The sequence below is a fragment of the Oryctolagus cuniculus genome, chromosome 9, assembly GCF_964237555.1.
Source record: "Oryctolagus cuniculus chromosome 9, mOryCun1.1, whole genome shotgun sequence".
NCBI classification, from domain to species: Eukaryota; Metazoa; Chordata; class Mammalia; order Lagomorpha; family Leporidae; genus Oryctolagus; species Oryctolagus cuniculus.
In genome coordinates, this window is record NC_091440.1 from 6,923,692 (window position 1) to 6,939,550 (window position 15,859).

Consider the following 15,859-nt stretch of genomic DNA (forward strand, 5'->3'; position numbering starts at 1 on the left):
ATGCCTTAGTAGCAAACATAGAAGTGACACCCAGGACAAGAAACAAAAGGGTGATAAGGTAGATACAAGGACTCATGGATTGTGTGGGACCCACAGCAATGCTTCAGCTGCTATACAGAGGCCAGTTAGTGAAGTACTTACTACTCTGGCAAGAGGTTGCTGTGCTCACTACTACAAATTAAGGCTACAGTTGTTCAATGTGATTGCATAATGACACCCATATTCAAGGCCCTGATTTCATTTATTTATCACGTTCTTGCTGACAACACAGAGAGGTAAAGGAAACAAATTTACAGCACGACATTATACAGAACGTAGTGGAATTCAGACTTCCAGCACTAGTGTGAATTTTAAAAACACCACACATTTTGGGGAAGGGGAGAATGGAGGCGGTGCTGTTCTCCCACATCTGGGATACTTTCCACGCGCTCCTGACAGCTTGTCAACGGGAAGGCGTTCATTCTTCTGTATCTCTTGTGTATTTATTCATAATTATATATATATATAATTACTTATATTATTTATTGTGTATTTATCAATATGAATGTAGTACAGAGAAGAAGGGAATGGATTTACAGCTGATTAGACTAATGATACTCTTTGATGAACAAAATAGTGTAAGAGAGCTCAGAATATTCAGTTTAATAGATTGATTTTTTCCAAATCTCATGTTATTCCTTTTGGCTGAAGGTCACTTTTCTAAGTTTCTATTTTGAAGCATACAGCTCATTGAGGTGAGATATGTTTATCTGAATCAGTCACTACAATAACAAAGGAATATCTGTACAAATCTGTCCTTAGCATTTATATCAGTTTATTAGACAATTAGAATATGGCAAATGAAGTGAAGGCTGTCACTTGTTTAAGATAATTTTTAATTGTTTGAACTCATCCTTCTTCCTATTATATAAAAATTTTTAAAGTCTATAGGGATATCTTAGTACATATTTATGCAGATTACTTTTATATTTATGGAAGGGGATTGCTGGTTCCCCCAGGTGGTTGTAAAACTGCAATTTCGCTTTGACATGATACAAATTGGTTTAGAGAAAACAAATTATTCAAAAGTCTTGAGAAACTGAAATGATGCTGTTGGAACACAGTAACAAGATAAATAAATCTAGAAGACGGTGATTTTTATCTCTCCAGAACTAGATGGGTTTGTCCTGGATCATGCCTCTGAATTTAGGTCACTGATTTTTACCCAGAGGTGATTTTTGACTACTGTAGAGATGGAAGCCAAGAGCCCCCATAAAACACGAATTCGTTTCCTATCCTTTGATATGTGTGTTTACACAGACCATGAAGTAAAAATATTCTGTCCAAGAGAAAGTTATATTTTTAATGCTGTTCTGAACAGCAGATAAAAAATAAAAAATGTTTAGGGTCAAATTGGTAGTTTTTGTGAATTAGTTCCGTTCCTTGCTGATCCTATATATAGTGAATGTTGGTGCACAGAGGAATAGCCTAAGTTTTCACATATGTACTGTTAAGTAAAAATGTACTGAAGGATAAGATATGTACAAAAATGTACACAAACCATTAGCTTGTAGATCAATGGATTTTAAGTAGGCATAGCCCTGCTACCTGCATATAGATAAAAAATAACACATTACTCCAGCAGTGCCTGATCCCAAAGGACCGCCTCACACCCCATCCCGGAAGTGATCACTGCCCTATATTTCAGCAACTATTGATTAATTCTCCATGTGCTCTTGAGACACTTTTTGGATTCCATTTTAGAAAAACTTGCAAGTAGAATTTGCATTCTCCCACTTATCGATCATCAAAAGGTATCAATGTGGAATTGGATTAAATATTTCAAGCCAGTTTAAACAAGAGACGTCTCCCACCTTTGTGGAAAGTATCCAGGAAACTGACGAAGGGAGTCCAGTTGTGTGAGGACTCTGCTTTGATGGCAGCTGGATTGTTAACTTTACAATTTCTCTGCACTATTTTGGTTTAATATTAGATCTAGCAGATAAAAGCTTAAATTACATCATGTTCCACTAACAACCAACAAAGAAAATGGAATATAGAGACAGCAAACAAGTTTTAAAGATCGGGGGAGAGGAATCTTGATAATTAAAAATACATGTGGTTAGAGAGCTTTATGTAACAACATATTGAACGAGATTAATTCAGTTAGTTCAGGAATGGCATTTATTTTTAACAATTAATATTCTATTCTCCATAATCATGTCCCACAGTTTAAAGTGCTTAATGAGTTCTTACTGGAAAGTGACTATTTCGGGAGAGTATAATGGCCTTTAATCACTCCACTCAAGCTATTAGTAAAAAGGTTGTCAGGAAATTTTTTTACTTTTGTTACAAAATTAATTGAATTTTCCATTGAAAGAGAAGCAGCTTATCAATATGTAACCACCAAAGACTTGATCCCTGTGCTTTATGTTGTTTGCTTCTCTTCCTGCCCTGTCCTACTGCTTCATTTCAATAATTTTGGATTCTTTATCTAGGTAAAATAGCCTGAAAAGGGAAGGAAAATAATTTCTAACTGACCACTCCTGAGTTCCTATGCTAGATGCTAGATGGTTGTGAGTCACTTAACCAAGGGATGTGGCTGAGACATGCTTGGTGAGGCCATTTGGTCATGTTGTGCCAATATCATAGTACGCCTACACGGCCTACATTGGGGGCCTACACGGCCTACGAAGGGACATAGGCTCAAGGACCACTGTCTATATACCTCCAGCATTGACTGAATCATTGATTTTGTGACACAAGATCATGCCTGCATCATCTCAATGAATCCAATCAAAAATTCAGTATGGCAATGGCAAATACAATTATTAGGTTCATTTTACAATGATGCCAATTGGAGTTTAGAGGAGTTATACAACATGGTAAATATCCAACTAGCTAACTTCCAAAGGGAAAATCAAAACATAAAGTCACATGATTTTAAATCTGTACCAAATGATGGTTTATATATGGTATTTAAGGCCAAATATTAGTGTTAGGTATAACATATGGGTTCATCTCTTCCGAAACAAAATTTCAGTGTTCTCAGGGTGACTGTGGTGAATATTATTCAGCTGTATGAGCTGTATGATATGGTCATTGATTACTCTCATGAGAATGTCAGTATAGAAATTTCTGTGGTTCCTAAGGTGTGATGCTTTGACCTGTAGCATCTAAAATAGCACATTTTTGTATACCTGCAATGTAGAGATGTTCTTAGGTTTATGTAGAATTCATAGAAAAAGTGCTAGACTCATAGCAAGCACTATGTAGGTTGTAAAAATATGTAAGTCCTCTTTGATAATATAAGAGGAATTATCACTGTCAAAAACATTAATTAGGGGCGGTGTTGTGGCGTAGTGGGTGAAGCCTATGTCTTCAGTACCGGCATTCCATATGGGCACTGGTTCAAGTCCTGGCTGCTCCACTTCCAATCCAGTTCTCTGCTATGGCCTGGGAAAGCAGTCAAAGATGGCCCAAGTCCTTGGGTCCCGTACTCATATGGGAACACCCGGAGGAAGCTCCTGGCTCCTGGCTTTGGATTGGCGTAGCTCCATCCATTGTGGTCATCTGGGAAGAGAACCAGTGGATGGAAGACCTCTCTGTTTCTCTGCCTCTCCTCTGTGTAACTCTTTCAAATAAATCAATCTTAAAAAACCCACATTAATTAAATACCTTAATGTTTTGAATAACAAATTTTAATGATGTAGTCTGATAAATATTGTTCTTGATAGAAATGAACACATTTTCCTAACTTATTTCCACATTTTAAAAATATGTGACAGAAAAGGAAAGGTAATAGGAAGCACTCGTGAATATGAGGCAGGAAATTACCGTCTGTGAAGATGATTTCATCCAGAATTCAAAGTAGATGCAATTAGTGCCACAAATGAGAAACAGAAAATGATTTAACAAACACATGATTTAGCAAACAAATCAGGGAAGAGATAAAACTTCCAATGAATTTAGATATCTAAATGTGGATTAGCTTGTGATAAGCAGTTCTCAGGAGAAAGCATGAGATACAAAGTTGTCATTCCCGAAAGTAGGGGACCATCGAAGGTGAGAACGGTTCTTGTAGAAACTGGAATTATCAATGAAAACAATTAATACAATCCATGCATCTGCATTTAAATATGATAATAAGTTTAATATTATTTGCTTTTCATGTAAAATACTAGGTTTGATAAGAACCCATGCTGTGTGGTTACATTTGTAGGTGGGTGTTCAAAATGCTCATGAGGCCAAGTTGACAATGGAAGACAACACAAAAGGTCTGAGTGAGGAAAACAGATGGTGAGTGAGTACCGCCACCGTCACCATACACTCTCAAATATATAGCACAATGTTGGCGCAGCAGCTGAGAAATCCTTTTGTTTTTTCTACTTCGAATGCACAGGTTGAACTAACACGTTACTAAAATGTAATGTATAGGAATGAAATTGATTTTGAGATTCGATGATCATTTACAGCCCTTAACTTGACTATTGAGGAACAGTTTTTTTTTCATATTATTTATTGAACTCTACTTAGTGTGGGATTAATCTTGTGAGTATAAAATAAGCTGAAAATAGATCTTTGTGAAAATTATAAGTGGGAATAGGAGAGGGAGGAAGAAAAAGGGTGAGAATGTGAGTGAGACGGAGGGTAGGGTGGGAAGAATCACTATGTTCCTAAATCTGTGTATATGAAGTACATGAAATTTGTGTACCTTAAATAAAATCTAAAAAGAAAAAAAAAGACCAGTGTTTGCCAAGGATTTTAGGGAGAGCATGATGAATTTTTAAGGTAGTGAAGCTTCTCTGTATGATATTATAATGGCAAACACATATGTTTATACATACTATTGTACAAACCTACAGAACACACAACATTAAGAGGGCACCTGATATAAACAATGAACTTTGGGTGATAAAAAAAGTAGACAGGCAGAGTGGACAGTGAGAGAGAGAGACAGAGAGAAAGGTCTTCCTTTTGCCGTTGGTTCACCCTCCAATGGCCGCCGCACACCGCCCTGATCCGATGGCAGGAGCCAGGTGCTTCTCCTGGTCTCCCATGGGGTGCAGGGCCCAAGCACTTGGGCCATCCTCCACTGCACTCCCTGGCCACAGCAGAGAGCTGGACTGGAAGAGGGGCAACTGGGACAGAATCCGGCGCCCCGACCGGGACTAGAATCTGGTGTGCTGGCGCTATAAGGCGGAGGATTAGCCGCAGCGCCCATGGTAGTGGAGCTCTTTTGAATGGGATTTGTACCCTTGTAAGAAGAGAGGAGAGAGAGGGAGATGTTCTCTCTCTCTCCACCATGTGATGATGCAAGATGAAGGCATCGTGTGCAAGGAAGAGGTTAGCCCTCACCAAAAACCCTACCTGCTGACACTTAGACCTTGGATTTTTCAGACCTCCAGAACTATTGGAAATAAACTTCAGTTGATTAACTCATTCAGCTTATGCTAATTTTGTTGTAACAGCCTGAAGTGATGGAGTCAGAGAGGTAAAATGTAGCACCTGGGGCACTCTTTATTGCTAGGAAATCCACTCCTGACTGCTTCTCTCACATCATTAGGAAACTCTCTAAGTACAGTTGAACAGAAGGAGAGACACTGTTGAAGATAATAATAAGGAGGAGCAGAGACAATATACAGGAAAACCAGGTCCTGTACATTGAATAATAATAATATGATCCATTTATATCAGTGCCTTTGTGTTCCATCTGTTCCAGCTGAATTACTGAGTTCTTGTGAAGAACTGCCATGTTTGGCCACAGTGCTCTTCATCTTACTTTAAGCTAAGGTTTCTGGGCAAAATAGAAGGACAGTAATCCTACTTGATTTTCAGGAATGGGTACTATCACCATCACCAGCAGCTCCCTTCCCTCAATATCCAACTTAGATTCCACTAATTACATCTGTCCTCTAGCATTGCAAATCAGAGAATTTAGATGCTTTATTTTAAGATTTTTTTCTGGTTAAATGTTATTATTTTCTTATGTGTGCAAACATTTATGTTGTTTATTTGAGCCTCGTGTGGTGTTGATTTTTGTTAACAGCTTTGAGTTGACATGATTATTGCCAATTAGTGGATTAGCATAGTTTCACCACAAAATTTTGTAATTTTTAATTTTGATGCTTGGGAATCCAGTGTTTCTTCTCTTCTCAGTGACCAAGTAATTCTATTGATCATTAGGAGTAATCTAGAAGAAATTTTAAAATCCTTTGATCATATTTTACTTTGTCTACAGATTATTTTGCATCCTAACAGATGTATATTTAATTCCAGGTACACCCCAAAAGTATTGTGATGTTCACATTGCAATATGAAATCACAATGGATGAGTTCACAATATTTGGTGCCCAATTTGGACACATCAAGCTGTCATAATAACAATGGGATCATAGAAGAGCTTAGTCTGATATAATCATGTAGAAAGTCTTCATTTAAGCATATGTAAATTATGGACTGTAGAGATAAAAAGGATATGCTTAGTATATTAGTAGATACTAACACCTAATATTGATTAAGCTCTGTGCTAAAAAAAATTAGCAGGCATTATCTCAGTTGTCACACTGTCATACAAAGGTAGAACTTATATTATTTTTAATTGAGAAACAAATAAACCAAGTCTAGAAGAAGTCTGGTGATTTGCCCAGGGTTACAAAGCAAGGAAATGTCAGGGTTTAGGTTTAAACCCAGATCTTTGAATTTTAAAACCATGTTCTTAGCTTCTGCCTTCCAGCACTTATTAACCAACTTGCGCTCTGAAAATCCCACAAAGAGTTGTTTGCTAAATCAATGTGAAGCATTCACAATATGGGTTTCTGGGATTATGTGTGCTTCTGTGTGCCACAGATGTAAACTCGTGGCATTTTAAGGCAAGCATATTTGCATTGCGTTCCTAGCTGTGCTACGTACAGCTATGAACCTGAGCACCACAACGCCATAGACTTCACTGTGAATGGTAGGTGAACAACCCCACTGTGTAGCCATACTGGCAAAACCAAATGCCTCAGTACACTGGTGCTTTTAACCCAGTGCCTGCCTGGACCACCAGCTGGCAAACTGTGCTTTCCAGTTTTCCCTTGTGTTTATACTTAGAGGGAAAGATAAAGACTGCCTACTAGTTATCTTCTACAAAAAACACTACAAAGCAAAAGATGAAAAGCACATGCGTGCTGCTCTTGCTTAGCTTGTCTAACTCAAGTTAGGTCTGTGCTCTCCATTTGTGTGTAACCACAAACACAACTGGTATGGATTGAGTTAGAAGTGTTCTCTTAATTCCAGATTGCCTTTTCTCCTAATTTCTTGCAGTGGTTCCACAATTCTTTCAGGCTGCCATGAAAATTTTGAGACAATATTTGTTGGTTCTTTCTTCTGTGTCACTGTTTTCCATTTTGTTGTCAAATGCACATTTTTTGCAGAATACCTCATTAAGCTCCCCCACCTTTAAAAATCCATTTCTTGTCTTCCCTGCTCCTTAATACTTCAATGCATCATCCAAATAACACTTTCTCCACGGTTCCTTCATTTAATAAGTAATTACTTAACCTCAGCATGGTCAGTGTTCCTCTGACATCCAGCAATATGCAGGAACCTAGGGATTTTCACTCCAGCGGATTCTTCTGTCCCAACCTGGGCTGCCCTCTGAGCTCTTCTGTCTCAATAACCTTCAATTTCTGGCACTCTGCAGTCACTACTGGGCTTCGGTAACACCTGGAAATTCTCCATTTTTGAACTAAGGAAAGTCAGTATCTGCAACTATCACATCCAACCATCTCTCCATCTCCTTTTTTTATTTTGTAATAATGGTATTCAAACTCAGAGTTTCTGTTGTCTCTCTGTTGCTTCTTTCTTCAACTACACGATTTGATCTCTTTTTTTCACAGCATGCTAAGGAATACTCTCCCCCTTCCTCTGTTCTTCTTCAGCCCCTCTTCTGCAAACATCTGGCAGTTATACCATGTCCCCACAGTGTTCCCAGACCTGGGTTGCCAGGGAGCTCTGCGGGACAGAGCATTACCACAGACTGGGAGTCACTGGACACTTAGTGGCCCCAGCCTCAGCCACTCTGCCAGCTGCTTCAGTCTTAGCTGCAGCTACACCGACACCATTGATGTTCTCCTTTTCAGTCCTCTAGCCTATTCTGCAACAGTGTTTACCGCACATCTGGTCTTCCCCCTCAGTAAATGGCTTATCTTTCCAAGATAAGCTGCGTTGGGTCTGCACACTCTGCCTGTCACTCTCTTCTTCATTTTGGTTACCTGTAAAACTCTTCTCATCCTGCAACACTCGATTTTACGTCCTTCTCTTGGAGACCTTGATGCTCCTTGCAGGCTGAGGAAGAAAGCCTTTCTCTAGGATCTAGTCATTTCCAGTGCATGGATTTCAGAAATTGACTTTGTGGTTTGGGAAAGCCTAGACTTCAGAGGACCGAGCTTTAGAAATGTGGATAAAAGGCACACAATGTGGCACTCAGGGCATAGTAAGTAGTAAGTAAATTGATAATTTTGGGGGGACAATATAACTGACAGAGGCTGGACATTTGTGCTGGATTAAAATGTAAGTCTCATGAACTGAAATATAGTTGTTCACCCCAGCAGAAGGATCAGGCCATCAAGGAGAGAGGCGCCTTTCTCTGAAGGGAGGAAGGAACCTCCACTGTGATACGGCCTTGACTAAACAAGTTCAGATTCGGTGACCTCAAGGGGCTCCCATAGCCTAGACAGCTCATAGCAAGTGTCTCCGGTGATTGCTGATGTCATAAATAAGAGTGCCAATTGTTAAATCAACAACGGGAGTCACTGGGTTCATGCTCCCCACGCAGGATCTCTGTCCTTAATATGTTTAACTATGAAACTCAAAAACAACACTACTAGTCGAACAATACCCTATACCTGGTTCGGTTGTGTGAGTGCAACCTGTTGAAATCCCTGCTTAGTATATACTAAGTTGATCTTCAGTATATGAAGGTAATTGAAAATTAAACGTGATGAAGGGCAGGATGGGAGAGGGAGTGGGTGAGGGGAGGGCCACGGGAGGAAGGGAGGTTGGAGGGGAAGCCACAACAATACAAAAGATGCATTTTATATTCTACTTAAAACTATTGGTTGAACTCTGTAATTAATACACAATTACTCTTAGTGTGTGGGAGCAAAATGTGGAAATCTTTTACTTAACATACGCTTAATCGATCTTCTGTATATAAAGATAATTGAAAATTAATCGTGATGTGAAGGGGAAGGGGAGAGGGAGTGGGAGAGGGGAGCGTTGTGGGTGGGAGGGAAGTTACAGGGGGAGGAAGCTATTGTAATCCATAAACTGTACTTTGGAAATTTATGCTCATTAAATAAAAAAAATAAGAGATATAGAGGGAGGAGAGGGAAAAGAAAGTGGTCATTTTAAAAGATGAGAAGAGAGATAAAGGTGAGAAAATGACAGGAGCCCTGTTGCTTTTATACCTGACTTCCTATCGAATAAGCTAAATTATAGAAGTACTTCTTCCTGGTAAGTTACTGAGCTCAGAAAATTAAAAAAGCTATTGTGGAGTGGGTGTGGTGGTATATTGGATTAAGCTGCCCCCTCCAATGCCGACATCCCATATGGGCCCTGGTTCAAGTCCCAGTGGCTGCACTTCTGATCCAGCTCCCTGCCTGTGCAAGCAGCAGAAGATGGCCCGAGTCCCTGGACTCCTGCTGCCCATGTGGGAGACCCAGAAGAAGCTCTTGGCTCCTGGTTTGGGCCCTGCCTAGCCCAGCCCCAGCTGTTCTAGCCATTTAGGGAGTGAGCCAGTGGATGAAAGATCTCTCTCTATCTCTCCCTCTCTCTAACTCTGTCTTTCAAATAAATAAAATAAATCTTTAAAAAAATATAGTTGTTAAATGCAAGTATGAATTCAAGATGGCAGACTGGACATTAATTTGTTCATCTTTCCAAGTCTTTGTTCGTTTAAATGACTACACAGAGAACAGCTGGGAATTAACATGGAAGTAACAAGCTACAGCTGAAGTATGAGACTGAAGCAGAATAAGTGGATACTAATCTTTTAAGGGAGCACCCAGAGTGATTCAAGACACACAGGAGTGCAAAAAGTGAGAGTGAGATTTGGATTCAAAAAGAAGGTGAATAATTAGAGGTGAATAGTTGAACAGTAGCACTGGCCAATCTAGTTCTGTAACTTCACCATCTAGGAGCAGACCAGCTCGGAATTTACAGCCAAGGAATCCAGGATTGTTCATGATCATAACTGGGGGAACAGCCTGAGAGAGTCCAAGCTGTTGGAACCCCAAAGTAAAATTATTGTTCCATTTTATCAGTTGGTAGAGAAGAGGTGCAGTGTGTCAAACTTCTCTACATGTGACCTGACTTAAGCACATATTTTCATTAACAATGATGAGGTCATTAAAAGAACTGTAAGCCTTGTATGTGTAAGGGCATACAAGAAATAGAGGTCCTTTTCCGTGTAGTCTGGTAGGTTTCGGCTGCATGTGCAGATGTGCGTTATCAGGCAGAGATACCATCAAGTGCTCAGCTTCACGAAATCCTGGCTCTCTGCCTTTTATGTCCTCTAAGTGCACATAGGATTAAATGTATACCCAAGCAGAGGCCATAACATTGCAAGACAGACTTCAGTGAAACCTGTGGTTGGATAAGTTTCCCAAAATTGTTGAGTCAGCAATTGCATACAAAGCCATGTCACACCACCACAAAGTTCTCAGGCTCTTAAACTTGCTAGATTCCTCTTACACAATTCTTGAAATGGAAGGTGAGCATATGCAATATTTATTTGCAGTTAACAAATCTTGAACACTAGTATTTCCTTAGTTAAAATACTTTCCAATTTATTAATTAGGCTATTTAACAAAATACACAATTTTTCTATATTTAGTGAAATATACAAAAAGATGGCACATTTTTGCTGCTCCTCATTCCAGGCTGTTTCTGATTAGATCAATCACTACACTGGGCCACAGCTGAAAACTGACATGAGGCTGCAGCTCATAAAATTTCAATTTTTAGGTCAAAAAAATGTCAGATATTGTCCAGTTCTATTGGTTATCACATTCCTTATACTGAAATACTTGAAATGAACTTAGAAAAACATAAGAGACTCAGCAGGCTTACTATTCCAGTCATCAGTTGGTGCATAACAAATCATCCCAACATTCGTAACTTAAAACACACATAGAAAGTAGATGTTGCCAATTTCTAAAGCTGTGGGCGTGGTCACCAGTGCTGCTACATCTCTGCCATATTCTGTCAATCAAACATTGTTCCAGATCCTGCTTATTTTCAATGAAGGTGCAATAGTGGCCCCATCTTCCTCCCACACTGTTACTAACGAGTCCTTACTCATATTCTGTATCTCTTCCCAGGACCTGTCTTCTTTTGGATTTTAGGCTGTTTGGTTTCCTTGTAGCTTCAGTTTTCTGATGGATTTAAGAGTTTTGAAGTATAGCCAACCTTTTTTATTAATTAGTGTAACAGTAAAACTTTAAGTTTCACATCTTAAGAGGCAATGGAACTCCTTGGCTTTACACTTTGTATTAAAAATTCTAGATTTTAGACTTTAAAGGAATGGTACCTACAAAGATTCTTAGGAAGAAAACTCATGAACCTAAAACTCTAAGAATTTCTTATTTAGACAAATTATCATCTGAAAGCAAGAACTAGATATGATCATCTTACATTTATAAACACTAAATAAATCATCTCATACAAATTTGTGAAACAATAGCTTTCGAGAATGTATTTCAGTGAAACAAGGGGGAAAAACGATATTTTGGGGCCAGGCCAGGGAGGCTCTGAGTCAGTGGATACCTGAAAGTAAGATCCTGAATGGTTTAAGCAAAGCTAGGACAGTGGGCCATGTATTAACAAGGATGTGCTGAAAATGTCACAGTAAATAAAGCTCCACAAGGAGGGTGTTAGGGTGGCTTGATCACTGCTTTTCGATGTGAATTTGATGTGAATTTTAATTATGAGAAGAGTTTGACTAAAGGCTGACATCCCCCAGGGCAAACTTCTATAGTTATTACCTCCCTTCACTACCCTTACATATGGATTTGGTTTATCTTTGCAAACTGACAGTGAGCTGCCTATCCATCTTCTTAACATTAACATGCATCAAAGCCCCTTCTGACAGCAGAAAAAGGTAGTCAATCATTTGACAAGTGTGTGAGTTTGTTGACATGGTCTTATATTAAATGACACAATTGAAATCAGCACACATGGTATAAGGCAAATGAAAAAATCTGAATCTTAAAACCATGGATTTTCAAGAATGTATTTTACTTTTATAATCATTAGAAATTTTGTTTAGTTGGTTGTGAGTTAAGATTTTGATATTAAAATGTTGTGGCTTTTGCCAATAGAAGTCTAAAATAGAGATATATCCAATTTGATCAAGATGTGGAATATGTAACACAAGTCATTTGAATATATAATATATTCTTTAAAGTCTTCCTGATCATCAGCCAAAATATAACTAGCTTTAAAATTATCCTGTAGGTCTAAACAGTGAATACACCAGACAGAATTAATGTAGAAATAATTAACATTATCAGCGAGAGGCGGATGGGTAATTGCACAACTTCAGTTCTGGTATGCTGAGATGCAAACAGCATCAGTTCAGTAGTAGTATGGCAGTTGCATAATGTGAAACAAATTATTAGAAAATTGCACACAAACCTAAAATGAAGTAGATTTTGTTATTAAGATGTCTCCAGATATGCCAATGCCATGACCAAACACTGGAGATCACACTCTAGTTTTAGGGAGACAAAAGACATTCTAACAATGCACATGTGTGCTGTAAAGGACGCCACTGTCAATGGACAAAGCTGGAATATTGATGTCGATCACATTATCATATTCCAGTGTCCCATTGTACTGTGGGTAACAGTGAGGGTATCCTTGTCTTCAGGTTATAAACACTGAATTGTTAAAGGGGGAAGGAACTTCATGTCATATGATGAGGGTGCGGATATACCCACATGTGTGTCTATGGATCCCTGTGTGTAGGTGTGGGTACAGACACACAGAGACCCATAGATACACCTATAGAAGCACACGTAGAGATACACCCAGGCACACACATACACACCCAGAAATGCACACAGGCACATGCAGATACACGGAACAAAAAAGCAAAAAGGCAGGCACACAGAGATGCACCTAGACATACACAATGACACACACACAGACACGCAGACGTATACACTGACGTACAATCAGCACACAGGATGATGTGACAAAGTCAATGCCTCTGGAAATAGTTCTTATGGAAGCTCTACATACCATTCTTACAATTTTTCTGTGAGATTGAAATTACTCCCAAATAAAAGTAACAAAGAAAATTATCTCAGGAAGATTGACATAATGATAGTTTAATTTTACACTTCCATCTCACCCCTTATTTGTTGAGATCTCCCTAAGCACCCTGACTTCAGAGGCGGAGCTTCACCCCTCTGCCTTAATTATAGAATAAGAGTGGAGATGAAGTGTCAGTGACGTTGAGAAAGGCAAAATTCTAGATAGGACAGTTTTCATGGAAAATGAAGCAAAATGATAAGCAATAGCTTTGAACTATTCATAGTCTTACAGAAAACTTAAAACAAAGGCTCCTTTCCCTGTTCATACTTCCTTAGGCTAAGAAAATTATGAAGATTTGCATTATATTCTGTTTATTATTATCACAGAAGTCATTAGATTTGAGAAGACAATTATTGATACCATTGACAGAAGTAATCATTACCATTTGAAATATTTATAGTCTTTTACACAAAATCAGTGTGCAAAAGATTAAAAACAGTAAAATGCTTCCGGCTTGGAATTTGTATAGAGATTTGTCCTGAAATGTAGGCTTTCTTCTAAATGCCTGACCATAAGGGATTCAAATGAACAAAATCGTGTTGTATTGGCCAGCATAGAGACTATCTCTTTCCCTGCCCCCCACCCCCTCAACTTACTCCTGAGTCCTCACTACCAAGCAAAGACCAAAATTCACCTGCACTCCACTTAATATGTGTAACCAGCTGTGATTTTATTTTTTGATGCTGCCACATGAAAAAAAAAGCTGTTTTTTTTCCTGAGCTATAGGTGTTAATTGGTATCTTTGTATCTTGCTAATTAAGTTCTAGCAACACCTTTCCCTCTTCCTCCTTTGTATTTAATGAGCTCCCTTGTTGTATTAATTTATTAGATAATTAGATAAAATAAAAAAAGTTCAACTTCTTTTGGAGTGCCTTTGTAAAGTACACCTTAAATATCCAAACACAGATAAAAGTGTGTATGTGTGTGTGTGTGTGTGTGCGTGTATTTCGAGAGAAGCATCATCTTAGGGAGAAATATACTTAAAGTTAACCTGCACATGCATATTGTAATTTTTAATAAGATGATCATTAGGGCTTATGCAAAAGGGATTGATTCAAGGGCTCAGGCAATAACAATTATTTTGGTGTAAGTGAATAGCATCACATATGGTACAACATGATGTGCATACCAGAAACCTTTGCAATATTTAAGCATAACAAACAAATTATCAGTTAAGCAATGTGCCCTTTGGTCCCTAATTATCATTTTTATTTGCTTGTTCATTTTCTTTCTAAAATTCTTTTTAAGCTATTGGCTAGACTATATTAGGTTATTTGCAGTTTATTCTGATGCCAGAAATCGTTAGACAACTAAAGAACAGGAAAAACCCTTGGCCTATAGTGAAACTGATCATTATTTAATATTCTAATACTCTCAACTCATCAGCAATAAGGGAATTGTGGAAATTATTTCGAAGAAGAACATCTAGATGTTATAGATTCCATTGCCTTGCTCCAAGTCAACCCAATTCTGGCTGTTAGCTTTCTACCTTGTCCAATATCCTCAGAGGAGTCAGTGACACCTCTATTGCTAAGTTTTGTCTTTTATCAAGTAGAGGATTTGTAGGACTGGCATATTTTAGCTGACTTTATGTAAACCTCAATATAGACGCAAAAATATGCTTCTTGTATACTAATTGACAACCTTCAAAGTAAAACAAACATCCCCAAAACAAAATATCAACTTATAAGTATTAATGTTTATTTTTAAAATATTTACTCATTTATTTGCAAGGCAGAGAGAGAGAGAGAGAGAGAGGATGAGAAAAGATCCTCCATTTGCTTGTCCACTCCCCAGATGGCTGCAATACTGGGGCTTGGATCAGGCCAAAAGCAGGAGCCAGAAACTCAGAAAAACTCCATGTGCGTCTTCCACATGGGTGTCCAGGCATTTGGGCCATCCCAGGCCTATTAGCAGGGAGCTGCTTTGAAGGTGGGGCTGCCCAGACTGCAACCAGCATGCCAAAATTAATGCCAGTTGACACAAGTGGTGGCTTATCCAGTTATGCCACATGCCAATTCCTGTAACTGTTAATATTAAATAGGATGACATGTATAGAAAAGTATTCCAAAAATTTTATGGAAAATGAAATTAAAACAAGTTTACTTGGTGGTGGCAAAAAATTTTGAAATTTATGCTTAATTTTTTCATGCTAAACATTTTCCCTGAACATTTTAAAGATCCCTTTTAGACACAGACTTCACAATTTTTACACTAATATAAACTTATTTTTGAATTTCCTTTTGAACAAGCATTTTGAACTACAATTTAAAGTCACAGCAATAGACAATCTTTGGGTTCTCTTTGGTAGATGCGACAACAGAAACAACCACCTTTTCTACTCGTTTTCATAAGGTTGCGCCTCCTGGCTGGGATTAGCACATTTTAATAAGAAGCCTTAAAGCATTCTGTAACCACTCCCCTGAGTGCTGCTATGAATGCTTCCTAAAGGAATTGTACGAATGTTCCCAGGCTGTCCATACCGCATCAGTGATTGGTGTTAGGATAGGAG